The sequence below is a fragment of the Bufo gargarizans genome, chromosome 1 (genome assembly GCF_014858855.1).
Source record: "Bufo gargarizans isolate SCDJY-AF-19 chromosome 1, ASM1485885v1, whole genome shotgun sequence".
NCBI classification, from domain to species: Eukaryota; Metazoa; Chordata; class Amphibia; order Anura; family Bufonidae; genus Bufo; species Bufo gargarizans.
In genome coordinates, this window is record NC_058080.1 from 39,102,727 (window position 1) to 39,119,051 (window position 16,325).

General features: G+C 48.1%; 1 protein-coding gene across 2 annotated transcripts in view; it reads left to right on the forward strand.

The window, feature by feature from the left end:
* The window catches only part of CTBP1 (C-terminal binding protein 1), a 291,924-nt gene that overhangs the window by 50,497 nt on the left and 225,102 nt on the right, over window positions 1-16,325 (forward strand). The gene's annotated exons all lie outside the window — the stretch shown is intronic.

Consider the following 16,325-nt stretch of genomic DNA (forward strand, 5'->3'; position numbering starts at 1 on the left):
ACTCCGCCCACGCCCCATTATAGTCAACGGGGACTGAGCGGCAGTCCGGGGGCACACGTGAACTAGCGGCAGGACGGATCCGACAGGCTGTTCACCCGCCGGAGTCCCCTGCCGCTAGTGTGAAATTAGCCTAATTAAAAGTTTACAACAGCTATTGTGTTATTTAATGAAATCTAACTGTATAGCGCCACCTGCTGTTTGTTTTTTCCCCCCTTACTTCTTGTCCACCTAACTGAGGTGGTCGCACATGCTTAGTTCCATCCTACGAATGCCACCCGCCAGATCTACTGTTAGAAACTGTGACAGTTACAAGGAGAGAGCAGCAGCAGGAAGGAGACAGCTCCTGAGAAAGGACACTCCCTCTCTGAGCTGTGATAGGGAGAGAGCTGCAGCAGGAAAGACACGCCCCTTGAGCTGCAGCAGGAAAGACACGCCCCTTGAGCTGCAGCAGGAAAGACACGCCCCCTGAGCTGCAGCAGGACACCCCCCCCCCCCCCTGAGCTGCAGCAGGAAAGACACGCCCCCTGAGCTGCCAGCTTGAAATAAATCCAGAAGAGTAATTGGATCAATGAATGTGGAGATCTCTGGATCCATGTGAGGTACAGGGCTGGTTCTAGCTTTGTTAGAAAGAGACGGTCATGTACTGTATGATGTCTGATTTTCATTTTTACATCAATCATAGCATAACCCCTTTAATGCTAAGTCAATAGTGATGCCATTATTGAGATTTTTATTATTTTTTATTGTAAAGGTGCACAATATTTTGCAATCAGTAATGCTTCTATTAGTCTGTGATCACATGCGGGGGTAATATAAAGCAGAAAAGGTACTTTATCCAGAAACAGCGCCACTCTGAGCCATAGGCTGTGTCTGGCATTGCAGCTCAGTTTCATTTTAGTGAAAAACCACAGTACCACACACGGCCTATAGACAAAAGTGGTGCTGTTTCTGAAAGAAAAAGAATAGGGCATCAGATTTAATTCCAGGAAAACCTCTGTAAGTTGTATTTACATAGAAGCGTAGTTCTTTCAATCACCAGACATACATGTTTGGTCACATGTATACATGTTTGGTCACCTCTCAGTAGAGCAAAGAGGACCCTTCTCTACAGTATATAACATAGTGACATCCATACCTGTTCAGGTGTGCCTGGTACTGCAGCTTAGCCCATTCAGTTGGCTGAGCTGTAGTACTCACAACAGTATCACTGTGGACAGGCACCATATGGACATTCGTCACAACAGGTAGACAGACATGTGTCAAAGGAAAATGGCCACATATTCAGACCAACATCATAGCTACATGATCTAAGGCCCCTTTCACATGGGCGAGTATTCCGCGCGGATGCGATGCGTGAGGTGAACGCATTGCACCCGCACTGAATACCGACCCATTTATTTCTATGGGGCTGTTCACATGAGCGGTGATTTTCACGCATCACTTATGCGTTGTGTGAAAATCGCAGCATGCTCTATTTTGTGTGTTTTTCACGTAACGCAGGCCCCATAGAAATTAATGGGGTTGCGTGAAAATCGCAAGCATCCGCAAACAAGTGCGGATACGGTGCGATTTTCACGCACGGTCGCTAGGAGACGATCGGGATGGAGACCCGATCATTATTAGCAAATAATAGCATTCTGAATATAGAATGCATAGTAAAATAGCGCTGGAGGGGTTAAAAAAAAATTAAAAATTTTTTAACTCACCTTAGTCCACTTGATCGCGCTGCCCAGCATCTCGTCTGTCTCCTTTGCTGAACAGGACCTGTGGTGACGTCACTCCGGTCATCACATGTTCCATCACATGATCTTTTACCATGGTGATGGATCATGTGATGGACCATGTGATGACCGGAGTGACGTCACCATAACCATGTTATAAGGGAAAATAATACAATCTACAGAACCAAACATGCACGATTTTTCTCACGCGAGTGCAAAAAGCATTACAATGTTTTGCACTCGCGCTGAAAAATCGTGGGTGTTCCCGCAACGCACCCGCACATTTTCCCGCAACGCCCGTCTGAAAGAGGCCTAAGGAATCATACACACTGTACTCACAGATTGTATTATACTCCAGAGCATCACTCACTATTCAGCTGGTGCAGTCACTGTGTACATATATTACTTATCCTGTACTGATTCTGAGTTATATCCTGTATTATACTCCAGAGCTGCACTCACTATTCTGCAGGTGGAGTCACTGCGTACATACGTTACATTACTTATCCTGTACTGACCCTGAGTTACATCCTGTATTATACTCCAGAGCTGCACTCACTATTCTGCTGCTGCAGTCACTGCGTACATACATTACTTATCCTGTACTGATTCTGAGTTACATCCTGTATTATACTCCAGCGCTGTACTCACTATTCTGTTGGTGGAGTCGCTGTGTACATACATTACATTACTTATCCTGTACTGATCCTGAGTTACATCCTGTATTATACTCGAGAGCTGCACTCACTATTCTGCTGGTGGAGTCACTGTGTACATACATTACATTACTTATCCTGTACTGATCCTGAGTTACATCCTGTGTTATACTCCAGAGCTGCACTCACTATTCTGCTGGTGGAGTCACTGTGTACATACATTACTTATCCTGTACTGATCCTGAGTTACATCCTGTATTATACTCCAGAGCTGCACTCACTATTCTGCTGGTGCAGTCACTGTGTACATACATTACATTACTTATCCTGTACTGATCCTGAGTTACATCCTGTATTATACTCCAGAGCTGCACTCACTATTCTGCTGGTGGAGTCACTGCGTATGTACATACATTACATTACTTATCCTGTACTGATCCTGAGTTACATCCTGTATTTCTTTTATTAAAATTTTAAAACAAACAGATAAATAAATATATAAAACAGAGACCAAACCAACCATACAGGACATGATGCTCCTCAGCGCGGCGCAGACAGCACCGGTCCAGCCCACTCGCCACAGAACACCAGCTATGTACAATATTTACAATATCTATGTACATGTACTAACCTTCCTGATCCGGTTGCACCTACCTACACTTAACAAATACAGAAGTTAAACTTACAAAAAGCCCACCCACCACCACCCCAATGCAACACACAATTTTTTTTTTTTTTTTTATATATATATATATATATATATATATTTTTTTTTTTTTTTTTTTGGGTCCCTGAGCTGGTCCCGCATCCCATGCCCCCAGTACATGATAATAGACGTCCATGAACCAGCCCAGGATTTTCTTATATGTCCCAAAGTCCCCAATGTTCCATGGAACCCTCCCCCCATTTACCCACCACCCAACCTAACACTACACCCGACAACTCAACCTATACAAATATACAAATATATATAGACATAAAGACATATAAACTACATTACATAGTACATTGTACATTACATAGTAGACCTTAACCTCACCACCCACCGTGAGGCTTTTCAGCCACACACAACCCATTAAAGCCCAAGTTTGGCGCCTGCAAGCCCTATGTCCTCATACAGCCACCAAAACAAAACAAAAATCTACAGTGTCAGCTTCAGCCCACCACCGGGAGGGGAGACAACAGGCTAGGGTACCCTAAAGGCAAAACCCCTCCAGAGGAGAGAGGCTCTACCCGCCCCCAACCTCTCGTACTCCAGAGAGCGCACCTTCACCAGGTCTCCGAGAATGTTCCTAACCACCTCATCCTCGGGGAGGATTTTGCGTTGCGTCGAAACTAAACACCGTGCATGCCACGTGTAGTACCTGACCACTGAGCTGACTAGGAATAAAGTGCAAAGGTCCCTACCACCCAGGTGTCTGAATGCTCCATAGGCCCATTCCGCATAGGAGAGAGTGACCAGCCTAGGCCAGCCAATGGAGGTCCCCACCCTGGTGTAAACCTCTGTGTTAAAGGGACAATGAAGCAGGAAGTGGTCCATGCTTTCCAGCACACCACCGCACTCCTCACGGGGACACCCCCTGTCCTCAGAGCTCCTACACTTCAGATTGTCCCTCACACACAGTTTCCCATGGAAGCAGCGCCAAGTCAAGTCAAAGAACTTCAAGGGGATCCTATTGGAATTTAAAAGCCGTAACCCAACCCTCAGATCCCGACCTGGGCAGTCCCTGAGGGCCAGAGGTTTCTGGAAATGGGTCAACAGAACCCTCTGGTCAAGGAGTCTCCTTGACTGAGTCCTGATTTCCCACATCCCCAGACCCCACCGACGTAATACCTTCAGAACCAGGGCAGCATAAGCCGGGAGATGCCCATGTGGTGTGCGGAGATCCTTCACTTGCCCCCCTGTCTCCCATTCCTGGAAGAAAGGCCGAAACCATCCCCGACAGGAGGCTACCCACAGAGGAGCCCTCTCTTGCCAGAGGTTCGAGAGATTAATCTTAATAAAGGTGTTCACCAGGAACACCACAGGGTTGACCATACCCAACCCTCCTAGTCTCCTCGTACGGTAAGTAACCTCCCTCTTGACAAGGTTCAGTCTGTTTCCCCATAACATCTGGAAGAACAGACTGTAGACCCGAGTCCAGAAAGGTTCCGGCAAGACGCACACACTGCCCAGATATAACAGCAAAGGGATCAGGTAGGTTTTGATAATGTTCACCCTTTCCCTGAGGGTTAAAGACCAACCCTTCCACTGGTCCACCTTCTGAGCGGCAATCTTAAGCCTGCTATCCCAGTTTTGATGGGGGTAATCCCCCTGGCCAAATTCAATGCCGAGGACTTTTGTAGATTCCTGGGGCTCTGGAAGGGTGTCCGGGAGATCAAAACCAGGATCTCCACCTCCCAGCCAGAGACTCTCACACTTATCTCGGTTGATCTTGGACCCAGATGACTCTGAGTAGCGCTCTACCTCAGACAGTACCCACTCTGCCTCCCCTCTCGAAGACACAAAGATAGTTACGTCATCAGCATACGCCACCACCCTCAGTGTAGTCTCCGGAGCCGCCCGGTCCATCCCGATGCCCGCCAACGGCCCACAATCAACCCCTCTAAGGAAGGGATCGATCGCGAACACGTACAAAAGCGGGCTCAGAGGACAACCCTGGCGAACCCCAGATCCCACCCCAAAAGGACGCCCAATCCAACCATTCACAAGCGGGAAACTCTCTGCCCCTGCATACAAGGTCTTAAGCCAATCAACAAACCCCCCGGGCAGGCCATATCTCAGAAGGACAGACCAGAGGTACTCGTGGTTAACACGATCAAATGCTTTTGCCTGATCCAAGGACAGCATGTACCCCTTCCAGTGACCTGCCCTGCCCTGCTCCACGGCCTCCCGGACACTGAGCACAGCACTAAAAGTACTGTGGCCGGGAACAGAGCAATGCTGGGCCCCAGAAAGGAGCTGGGGTGCAAACTTCACCAGCCGATTAAATAGCACCTTTGCCAAAATCTTTCTGTCCACACCGAGGAGCGCTATGGGACGCCAATTCTCAATGTGGAAAGGATCTTTACCCTTTGACAGGATGATCAGGGCCGACCTCCTCATTGACTTTGGTAGAGTACCCGAGGAGAGACACTCATTTAATACCTCAGTCAAGAGGGGAACTAAGGTGTCCTTAAAGGTCTTGTAAAACTCAGATGTTAAGCCATCCGGACCAGGTGATTTTTTGGGAGCAAGCCCCTCAATCACCAGACTGACTTCCTCTTCACTGATCATTTCCGTCAAACCGTCAAGAGAGGGGTCTACCCCTGGTTCAGGGACAGTTTCAGTCAGGAAAGCCGATATCTTATCACGATCAAGATCCCTCCTTGCCATGAGATGTGAGTAAAAGGATCTGACAACCTCCAGGATCCCTGATCTGGACCTTCTCAGAGAACCCGTACTATCAATCAGTCCTGACACAATCTTACTACTCACTGACATCCTGCAGTTTTTGTAAGGGTCGGGCGAGCGGTATTTCCCGTAATCCCTCTCAAAAACCAAAGATGCGTGCCTATCGTACTGACACCTCATAAGCAAAGACTTCACTCTGGAGATCTCCTCACGGCTACCCCCAGTCGAGACAAGACGTTCGAGTTTCCTCCTCAGGCCCTGATACAGGCGATACTTACTCAGACTCCTGAGGCTCGAGAGCTGGCGGAAGAATCTCCCCACCCTTTCCTTGAAGATCTCCCACCACTCAGACTTACTGCCGCAGAGATCCAGCAATGGTACCTGGCTCTGAACGAAATCCTCAAAGGACTGTCTTATCTCCGCTTCTTCCAAGAGAGACGAATTGAGCCTCCAGTAGCCCCTTCCCATTCGGGGGGTCTCTGCAACATTCAGAGAAAACAAAATCATACAGTGGTCGGAGAACTCCACCTCCACAGCGGACACGGCTGAAGAGACGGCTTCCTCCTTTAAATAAAACCTGTCTATTCTAGACCTACAACTAGCCCTATGATAGGTGAACCCCGGGTGGCCTGGGGTGTGCCGGATGTGGACATCCACCAGACGAGCCTCACTAGCTATTTTATTAAGCGCAATGCTGTCGTAAGTCAGCTTGTCCCTGGAACCTCCCCTATCCTGGGGCCTCGTGACAGTATTGAAGTCCCCTCCAAAGACCACCTGCCGACTTGTAAAAAGATAGGGCTTGATCCTCATGAAGAGACACTTACGGTCCCACTTGGACTGGGGACCATAGATGTTAATTAGACGAAGTTCTTGTCCCCTCATGAGGACATCCAGGATCAGGCACCTCCCCATTTCTAATTCAATAACCCGTCGGCATTCTACCGGTGCAGTAAAAAGGACTGCCACCCCGCTATACGGCTCGGCCGCAAGAGACCAGTAGGAGGATCCGCGTCGCCACTCCCTTTTAGCTTTAAATACAGATGCCAAATCTGGCAGCCTGGTCTCCTGCAAAAACAAAATGTCAGCTTCAACCCGGCTGAAAAAATCAAAGGCCGCAAATCTAGCCGTATCTGACTTAATGCTGGCGACATTAATGGACGCCAGCGTCAACGGAGTGAGTGCCGCCATCATGGGTGATTGAATTAGATGGCTTTCTTTTCCCACTGCCCCCACCAACTTTTTCATCAGATGATGGCTTACCCCTCTTCAAACAAACAGATGTGTCCATTTCACCTCTGCCCTTGTGCTCTGACTCCAAGCCAGCCCCCACCCCTGAGGACATGTTTTCCCCAGTAGAAGGAGGCTCGGCGTCCCCCGCAGGCCCAGGTGTCACCGCGACTCCCGAAACCTCCCCACCGGCTCCCTCCCCTGAGGAGGGGGAGGTGTCACCAATGGCTTGGAACCGGTTTGAGAGACTAATCAGAGGGGGGTTGGTTGTACCTTCCTTTGGCATCTGGCGGGTGGGAGAAGATCTTAAATCTCCCTTTTTCCCTGTACGTTTATTACCCTGCTTTTGCCATCCCCCACTTCCCCCGTCATGGGGGGATAATGAGGAGATGGCACCTTCCTCTTCCTGGATCCTCCTAATTTCCTCATCCAGCTCACTGTCCCTTTGGGCCTCAGCAGTAGCAGCAGTCTCAGGGGTGAGATCAGGGGTCATCCCAGCTTCCCCAGTTGCCTGAGGTTCCCGGGATTCACCCATCTCCCTCTCCCTTCGGCGATTTTCCTGACGCCTCAGTTGGGCAGGCGTCTTTTGCTTACTTTTCTTCCCTGGCCCCTCTGTTCCTTCACTTCTGCCAGCCCCTGCCCCAGTAGAATTGGCCTCACGGCTTCCTCCCGCCGGGGCATTGACCGCATTGGCAAAGGAATGAGGGCAGCGACTGAATGGGTGACCTAAGTCACCACACAGGTGACACCTAATCTCTGCACATGATGCAGCGAGGTGGCCAATCTCCCCACACAGCGCGCACTTCTGTACAGTGCAGTTAGCACTGAAGTGTGTGGGGCTGCCGCATCTGTGACAGAGCTTCGGCTGACCCTGGTAGAAAATCTGGATGCGATCCCTTCCAAGGAAGGTGGCAGATGGTATGTGAGTAACTGTGTTTCCTAAAAGCCTAAGTTTTACCATGAACGTCCAGGCCCCAGACCAGATGCCATGTTCATCCCTGTTCTTCTTGGGAACCTCCACCACCTCCCCATATCGGCCGAGCCACGTCATGATGTCAATACACGAGAGTGACTCGTTACGGGTTAGAACGGTCACCCTCTTCACATTGTTCTGACGAGACACTGCCTGGACGGCAAAATCTCGCCAGCTGGGCTCGTCCTTTGCCATCTCATAGTTCGACCAGAAGAGCTCAAGTCCCTCCGGCCGAACAAAGCTGACATCGAACTCAGGGGTCCCATAGGGATGTATCAAGGCGTAGATGTCTGTCGCCTTGAAGCACATCTTTAGAAGGAGCTCAACAACTTCTGATCTTGAAGGACATGTATCACTGCCCCTCCACCTCAGACGGACCACATTCCTACGGAGAGCACCCTGCCCAGCTGTCGGGAGGGACCACGTGGTCTCCCCTGCTCCTTTGCTCTCGGAAGGCTGAGAGGCCATGCCTATCTATCCAAAAGGATAGATCAACCTCCCTCCCCTCTACATTGATTGTGCTCTCCCCTCTCTTTAGAGCCTCCAGAAGACGCCGCTGCAAAACGCCGTCCCCAGAGCCAGAGGACAAGGAGGGTCCCCTACTCACCCCGGCCGTGACAGTAGCAAAACTGCGCACAGGGGCTGCCACAGCCGGGGGGGCAACCGGACCAGGTTCCACACCCTCCCCGCTTACCAAAGACCCTCCACCACCCACTTCCATATCTTCCATCCCCAAACCAGCCTTACTTACAACAGATTCTGCGACCTCCCTTCCTTCCCTCCTAACACCATTCACTCCACCATCCAAACCCCCAGACATATTTTTATTAAAAATAATTTTCTGCCCCCCACCTGCTCCCTCACTCATACTGGCTGAACCGGTGTGTTTTGGTGTAATTATTGGTACCTCAGCATCACTGGGCCCTGGGGTCGGAGCTGCCCCCAAAAGACAGACCACAGCCCCAACCCCACTTTTATCATTGCCCTCCGCTTCCTCAGTACTACCATTTACAACTTTTGGGCGCCGCTGATCCATTACCGGGCGCCGCTGATCCAAACGCTGCTGATCTGTTCTTTCATGGCGCCGCTCATCTGGACCAGCAGCGCCAATACAAAACAAAGGCTTTGGCCTCAGTTCTTGACCTTCATTGGGAGGCGTAACCGTCATAGCTCCGACAGCTCCTTCATGCCTCTGCTGGCCCGAGGGAACAGCGTCATCAGCGGTTGGAGCCATCGGAGCTCCTGCAGCCATCTGTGGCGTGCAGCCACCCCCTCCTCCCATCAGGGAGCAAACTCCAGCGCCAGAGATTTTTCTCTCATCCTCCGCAGTAACCTTCCTGTCCGGCTTTTCAGCCGGTGTCGCACCAGCTCCATCCCCGTTACTGCAAACAGAGACGGAGCTCACCACCATATCGGATACCTCGCTCTCCCCTCTCTCCTGCACCGAGTCCACTGCAGGACACGGGCTGGGCTGAGAAGAGGGGCTAATACAGTGAGCCGGCCCTGCGGTCGACCCGGGGGTCCCAGGGAGGGGGGTGTATACATATCTTACCTGCTCCTGGAGCTTGGTCTTCTTAGCCTTTTTCTTTCCTTCCCCAGGCGTCTCTGGTGGCAACTCATCACCAAAGCATAAGTCCTGGAAACGCACTGGGGACTCCAGGAGCTGGATCTCCTCCACTAGGGCCCCTCCCGGGCCGCAGGTCTCATACTCATCCCCCGAGCCGCAGCTGGGTGACCTTGCTATTTGGCGTGCAGGGGGCCCACTGTACGGAATCTGCTCCTGCAGGCTGCCAGGTGGATCTTGCTGGTCATCATCATCATCCTCCTCCTGCACGACTGGTTCCTTCTCCACCTGGCTGTCAGGCTGCTGCCCCATCTGCCCCTTCTCCTCCGCCATCTTCCGAAAACGTTCCTCGTTTAGGAGTTTTTCCTTAAACGGGCCGCTTTTATCTCGGAGTACAGTCCGCCTTTGCTCAATCTCGCCAATGTCAGCTTGTAGCTGCTTTATTTGGCTCTCCAGCCCCTGCTTCTTCCTCTTTGGGGCCACTCCAACACAAGACCTCAAGCCGCGCAGCTCCTCCCGGAGCCTCCTCAGGGTCTTAGTCGCGTCTTCGTACTCACGGAGGTGGCTCATGACCCGGGATCCGTAGGTGGAAATGGACTCCCGGGCCCTCAGTACGCCCCAGCCTTCCTCCTCAAGATCTGCTTCACCTCCGTGAACACTCGGCTTTTGCTGGGCCCCGGAAGGGCCACTCTCACCCATGCTGGCATTCGGGTCCTCCTTAGCGGATCCAGCCTTGCGGCTCTTCCTACTACCCTCAGACTCAGGGGAGACAGAAGCCACATTACTGCGACTCCTGCCAGATCTTCTTACCCCTGAGTCCTCCATGCAGGCCAAACGCTGGCTTCTCCTGTCCCCTGAAGGCCTGCCGCTGGGAACAGGAGCCTGGGGCTTGCTTCCCTCGCTCATGCCTGAGAACCCACTCTCCCCCTGGGGAGGAGAGAGCCGGCCTCAGGTGGATAGATTTTCCTCCAAACGCTCAGGAGCAGCAGCAGCAGCTACACACAGCCACAGGCGACCACACCCACAGGTAATCGCAGCTCAGGAACAGCTGGTCCAGAGCTGCACTCACTATTCTGCTGGTGCAGTCACTGTGTACATACATTACTAATCCTGTACTCATCCTGAATTTATCTTTTATGTTATTCTCCAGAGCTGCACTCAACATTCTGCTGGTGGAGTCGCACATACATTACATTGACTTCAATAGGAGCAGCTCTTCAGTAACCATGCACAGAATGGATGGAGCTCTCTAGATCCACCGCCGACTTAATGCTCCCAAACAGCTTATCAGCTGGGGTGATGGATGTCAGACCCCTGCCGATCTGATTGAGGATCATAGGGCAGTGATGGCTAACCTCCGGCACTCCAGCTGTGCTTAAACTACGACTCCCAGCATGCTCCATTCATTTCTGTGGAGTTCCGAGAACAGCCAAGCAAGTGTACATCTTGGGAGTCGTAGTTTTACCACATCTGGAGTGCCGGAGGTTAGCCTTCACAGACCTAGTGATAGGTCATCAATTGTTATATCCTGGAGAACCCCTTTGTGACAACTCCGATGTGTGGACTTCTAGCTCGGAGCTCTGTTTTACATTATTACATTACAGTTTCTTGTTGCCAGTAGTATACAGTAAATGCCATTCATTATTCACAATCTGCTAATATTCCTTTTAAAATCTCATCTAGACAAATCGGCAAAGTTACACATGAGGCTGGAATAATTCCCAATTACTTTACCCTTTTTGTAATGTTTTTGTTATGGCAGCTGAGCTAACACCAGTCGTTTTGTGCATTTTCAAAGAGTCTTTTGTTAGATTTAGCGCATTAATGGCTTTAAACCCCTTTGGATCAATATATGGTAGCTCAGTGCCTTGTACAACTAAAAGGATTAAGAGGTAATTGGAGACGGCATGTCAAAATACTTTCCACTTATGTTCCTGAGTGCCTTACGTATGTTATGTACAGGTACATGGTGAAAGAAACATTGTGGTGTAATCCGACATGAGATGCCTAAAGAATATCCGTCCTCCTTCTTCTTATTGTGAGGTGTATACAGAATATACACATACGGGGGTGTACCTATAAGGGCAGAGGCAGAAGCTTCTGGGCCCCAATGCAAAATCTGTAACAGGGCCCTCATGTACCGTGTGTCATTTATAATACCAGTCTCTTTTTATGTGGTGGAGGAGCCTCTGGACCACCTCAGGCACCAGGGCTTTGGTGTGACTGCTATCTGTTCACCTCCCTGTGTAAAGCCTTCAGATGTTGGGTTCACACCCGAGGCTGAAGGAGTCCAAAAGGTCTCATGTGAGAATACCTGTTCTATAAATGGTGCTAAAAGCTGATGGGACCTGGTGCAAGAGTTCAGCTTGGGCCCCTCTTCCCTCAGTGCTCTGTGTGTCTTCTTCTGTCAGCTTTGGGCCCCCTCAGGCTCCTGGGTCCAGTAGCGACTGCTACCTCTGCACCCCCTATAGCTACGCCCCTGATAATAGGTATGGCTCCTGTTAGGCTCTAATTCCATAGCATCTGAATGAGTGGCGGCCTATGGGTGCATTTGACATTTAACATTTGTGCTGAGAGCTCTAAATGTATCCATCGGTGGCCTTCATCCACCCAACGAAGACGAGCCCCCTTGACCAAAAGCTCTTGAACACAGTTTGAACAAAGTCTTATAGATCTTGCATTGGGGTCCAGAAGCTTCAGGTCATGCATCTGTATAGATATGTCTATGCTCCAAGCCAGGAACTTTAGGACCGACTACTGTGAGTCCTGAGGAACTCAAGCAGGAAGACAAGATGACTATGTTGTCTACTGTGAACCTTCCAATAGTTGAAGACAGAGGTGTCATGAATTCTTAGACATCCATACTTCAAGTTTTAGTTGTGCCTGTGGCCTAATGAATACTGAAGAAAACTTGCCGCTATGTAGTTGTAATGTAAGAGTTGTCCACATCTATAATAATTTGCGTGATCAAAATCCAAAACAAAAACAAAAAAAAATACTTTTCAAACTAAATCAGAACCTCAAGGGCGATTAGGCCTATTCTGATTTTGCGCCAGATATTAGGCAGTGGCCTCAAGTGTAAAGGATGGTCAGTAATGATTATCTCGATTTCGAGAAGATAATTACTGTGATTTGTTTTATATGTGGTCACAAGACACTGTTGGCCATTCAATCAGTCACAGAAGTAGGCATTTATGGATTCAAGATCCGTCACTGACTGTGTTTTGCATGACTGACAATGGCAAATTGGACATTTCTCCAGATTCTCGCCCTCTGGGGAAAGATCTGGCCTCAAGACTTGCTCTTCTATCATAAGCTCGGAGCCAACCATAAAATAAATCCTGACTGACAATAATAATTTTCAGTGGCCTCAGTTAATGGGATGATCACTTTGAACAGCCATAACAATGAGCTCATTACATGAAGCAACCATGAAGCTCTGAAATTAGCAAATTGTCAAAATAATGCATGGACACACCAGGTCCCCAAGAACCACTCTTAGTGATGAGTAAGGGATCGTTCTCTATTACCTTCATATACCCTAATAAAGTAGGACATACATGTTTAGAGAGACAAAAGCTGATTATTGTGCATTTTCCTACCTTTTGGTCAGGGGCATACCTACCACAGAGTTAAACCATGGGGCTGCTCTGGGGCCCAAGTTGGCTGAAATCCTTATTTTAAAAACTTTCATGTTTTATTGATTTTTCAGCATAAGGAAATCTGACAGTAAATATGTCACTTGCATAAGCCAGAACAATGCTAAAATTTTCAAAGTACAACTTTGACATTCGTATTATGATATTACTTAGTTAAACCAACATAAGAATGCCAGATAATAAATGTCACTTGTATAATCCAGCAACTATCCCAAATATCTGCAAAGCATATTTATGACATATACAGCAGATTGTAACATAGTCAATCCAAGAACAAAACTAATAGATTGAATCCAGAACTTGCGATCCATTCCTGAGATATAATTTATTCTATACTTTAGCGTGCCCCTATATGTGTTTACCTTACACCTTTATCCGTCCACCGTCCTCCATCCACGCTCTCTCCCGCCATGTATGTATACCACAGCCTCAGTTACTACAAAGCCAAAGAGTGAATCTTAACTGCAAACGGGGAAGAGTTCCATAATTCCCATCTTTTATGAGCGTTCAGAGTGAGAATCTGCATATATATATTCATGTTGCATATACTGGTTAACTAGTGAGATCACATCAGATACCTGAGGAGTAATGGGCAGCTTCCAGGAGGTCGCAATAAGCTTCCTTGCAGCCGAGAGAATGCCCATCATAACCGATCTATGGGAGTGAGGTAAACTTCCTATTCCGATGGACAGCACAGCTAATGGAGGGTCGAGGTCCTATTTTATGTGATGCCTTACCCACATGTATGCCCAAAATACCTAGGTCCAACCGGATTCTTTCTGCCAGGGGTTCCATCACTAGCGCAAAAACCAACGGTGACAAAGGGCAGCCTTGTCTGGTACCGTTCGTTATATCAAAGCTTTTGGAATAAAAGCCAGATGCTAATACTCGAGCTGATGGAAGGGAGTATAGATTTAAGATAGCTGAGAAGATAGGTCCCCGGAACCCAAAATGATTTAACACCTCCGTCAGAAACCCCCAGTGCACCCTGTCGAAAGCTTTTTCAGCATCGAGCGATATAAATATTGTGGGTGCATCGGAGGTATCTGCTATTTGGAGCAGATCAATTACTCTACGAGTACCATCTCTACATCGACGGCCAGGGATGAAACCAACCTGGTCCGTGGACACCAATTTAGGAAGAAGGGGCTGTAACCTCAGGGCCAGCAGTTTAGAGAATAATTTCAAGTCATTATTTAATAAAGATATGGGCCGGAAGTTTGCTGGAGTATCATGAGGTTTCCCTGGTTTAGGGATTGTTGTGATAATAGCACATAACATCTCTTTGGGTATAGTACCCGGGAGAAGGAATGTATTAAAAAGCCTGCGTAAGGTATGGTAGTAAGCTTACTTTAAAGGATTTATAATAGTCCCCCGAAAAGCCATCTGGGCCTGGAGCTTTATGCAATTTTAATGATTTAATAGCTATACCTACTTCCCGTTCCGAAAAGGGGGCATTGAGCAATTCCAAATCTTGGGAGGCAATACTTGGAAGAGATACTGATTTTAAGAAATTCAGTATGGTATGTGAGGTAGGTTGTGGGATGTCGCCGTCATTTTTCAAATTATAAAGAGAACTATAGTAATCTGCAAACGCATCCGCAATATCTATCGGATGTGTAGTTATCTTTCCATTATTTTGCTTCATTGAATCTATACGGGAGGCTATCTCCCTTTTTTTCAGTCTGCGGGCTAGCATAGCCCCGGCTCTATCTCCTAGGTGATACCATTTTGCCTTTGATCTGGTTAGGGCCTTTTCAAATTTGCAGAGCAAGAGAGAGCGTAATTGAAAGCGCAGGTCTGTGCGCTGATAATGTATCTGTAGGGGTCTCCTTAAATCGCGTTTCTACCTCCACTATTTGAGCTAAGATATCCTGCATCCGTTTATCCCTTTGCTTTTTAAGTTTGGACGCAGTCTGAATGAAAAGGCCTCTCATCAAGCTTTTATGGGCGCACCATAATCTGGAGACGCTGATATCTGGCGTGTCATTATGAACAAAATATTCGTCCAAAGCTTTAGAGAATAATTGGTGCCGATTTTCATCCCTCAGCAAAAATGAGTTAAGGCGCCAAAGCGGTGGGTTAGGATTAGGATAATTATCTGAGATGTGTAGGTAGATTGGAGCATGATCAGACCATGTAATATTGCCTATTGCTGTGTGAGTGGTTTTATGCAGAAGGTCTTTGGAAATAAGGAAGTAGTCGATTCTAGATTGGGAGATATGAACCTGAGACATAAAGGTATAATCCCTTTCTGTCTCATGTTGGTACCTCCATATATCATGTAGGGGAGTAGTTTTGAGAAGCTTACCCAACGCAGGCCGATGACTCCCCGTTTTCTTGGAGCAATCCATCAAAGGATCAATGGGCAGGTTAAAATCTCCTCCTAGAATGATGGAACCCCTGGCAGAATTCAACAACTTCTTAAAGAACCTCGTAAGGAAAGAAACTTGGTGAGAGTTAGGTACATAGACATTAGCTATGGTGTATTCAGCGTGGTTGATAGAGCAAAGGAGGATAATATATCGTCCCGCTTGGTCAATAATAGTTTGATGTGCTTTAAATTGGACCGAATGCCTAACCCCTATAAGAACCCCAGCTTTTTTAACTTCTGCCGATGCACAATAATAATGTGGGTAGTGCCTATTTGAACACTTACCAACATCTTTGGTCAACAAATGAGTTTCTTGATCTAGCACTATATCACACTTGGTCTTATTAGCATCATTCCACAGCGCAGAGCGCTTGTAGGGGGAATTTAGACCCCTTACATTTACAGACATTAGGTGTAGTACCATTGTGGTTTTGTGGGGATAGGTAAGTACTTAGCGTTAAACTGGAGAGAACGGTGGATTTCAGACGGCGCGACGGACACAGCAGATTCAGGATCACATTGAGTCTGGAAGAAATAACAGGAGTTAACAAGATTACAAAGTAAAACTAGGCAAACATGCCTATATTGGTACAAAAACCAGAGATAAGCGCCCATGAGTTTTCAGGAGCGCAAAGGTTTCCAAATTAAACAGAAAGATCCTGACAAGGATCACCCTAATTTATAAGAACCGTAAGTAATTTTGAGGTTAGAGTATTCAAAAAAGATAAGAGATTTGGCATAGCAACTACACCAGTGG